Source organism: Cyprinus carpio, chromosome A13 (genome assembly GCF_018340385.1).
Source record: "Cyprinus carpio isolate SPL01 chromosome A13, ASM1834038v1, whole genome shotgun sequence".
NCBI classification, from domain to species: Eukaryota; Metazoa; Chordata; class Actinopteri; order Cypriniformes; family Cyprinidae; genus Cyprinus; species Cyprinus carpio.
This window is the reverse complement of record NC_056584.1, coordinates 11,117,511-11,118,323: the sequence shown is the minus strand read 5'-3', so window position 1 is coordinate 11,118,323 and position 813 is coordinate 11,117,511. Positions and strand designations below refer to the sequence as shown.

General features: G+C 38.5%; 1 long non-coding RNA gene across 1 annotated transcript; it reads left to right on the top strand.

Annotated features, from left to right (window-relative positions):
- On the top strand, positions 1-813 carry LOC122147335. Its single transcript, XR_006161579.1, has 3 exons — positions 1-403; positions 511-591; positions 715-813. It is a non-coding gene; the product is annotated as an uncharacterized LOC122147335 (long non-coding RNA).

The window sequence follows — 813 nt, the reverse complement described above, 5'->3', positions numbered from 1 at the left end:
AGACTGTGTTCTATGACCGGAAGAGCTTTGGCTGTGTGTTAAGAATCCACTACAAAAATGAATTTCAGCCAGACATCGAACTGTAAGTTAGACACAAGCACAATTAGACTCTTGAGTACAAAAATTTAATTAAACCTTCTGAAACAATTAGCAATATGTGTCACACACTGTTTTACTGTTAGCACCTTACAGTAAAACTATGTGACTCATATTTCTAAGCATGAGGACTGCATATTTCTGTGAGGAAGTAGATTATTATCGCAGTGCATTTGTTATACAATGGATGTAAGGAGCAATATGTAATGTGTTCTGGTATTTCTGTAGGTATGAAGGAGAGACATTCATACACAGTGTTGATGCCAACTTCATAGTGTGGGAGAATTTTAATCCGACCATGCGTCAGGTAATATGCCTCAGATGTGTGTGAGTGTGTGTGTGTGTGTGTGTTTGTCTGTGTGTGTTTGGCAGTATGTTGTTGTAGAAACCCAAAACCTTTCTTTGGCTCTGTAGGTAGCTTGCCTTCGCAAGGCCCAAACATGGAAATCTATGCTAGTTGATGAGAAGCATCCTGATAAGGCCTGGGGACCTCTTGTGGGTGTCATTTACAGTTTTATATCACTTGAGTTTTCATAACCTGGCTCTTTCTAAGGGATATGAGCAATCATGTGGTTTATTGGCAATGAAAGAAAAATAAATGTGTTTGATGTCTTTCAGAATTACAAGAGCTGTTTTGTTGATGACTCTGAAAAACTAGGAAACCTTGACCCACCCTATGAAATCAAGAATAGGAGTTCCAAGAATTACCCAAATTAC